Genomic DNA, 547 nt, shown 5'->3' on the forward strand with positions numbered 1-547 from the left:
GGTTATATAGTCTAAATTTTGTGGATACGCAGCAAGTCCCTCAACCCTCAACTAAGAGTAACCGCAGTTTGTGATCCACCCTACAGCATCGTACTCGGTAACTGAGAAGATTGCACGATGAATCAACCATGGCCGAACTTCAGGTCAGATGGCTTCATCTTCGTGTCTTCGAAGCCCGGCCTTGATGGCACTGAAACTTTGTTCAATAGGGTTCATGTCTGGGGAGTACAGGGGTATGTAGATAAGTTCAGCACCTGTAGTATGCACTATCAGTTGTGTCAAAGATGACATGGTGTAGGTAGATGGGACCATACCACATTCATGTACAACAATTTGTCATATGTCGGCATCATGATGAATGCTGCAGTTGTCCAGGATGACAACACTATTTTTACTGAACGGATTGAGCTTCGGAGCCTGCAACAAGTGAGTATACAAACATGTGAAATCCATAGAAGACGTCCACACCAAATGAACCTCAAGAAACTTCATAAACCGCTCTTTGATTACACTACCTTTAAAGATATTGAGCGTGATAATTCCATCG

The sequence above is a fragment of the Stereum hirsutum genome (genome assembly GCF_000264905.1).
Source record: "Stereum hirsutum FP-91666 SS1 unplaced genomic scaffold STEHIscaffold_16, whole genome shotgun sequence".
Lineage (NCBI taxonomy): Eukaryota > Fungi > Basidiomycota > Agaricomycetes > Russulales > Stereaceae > Stereum > Stereum hirsutum.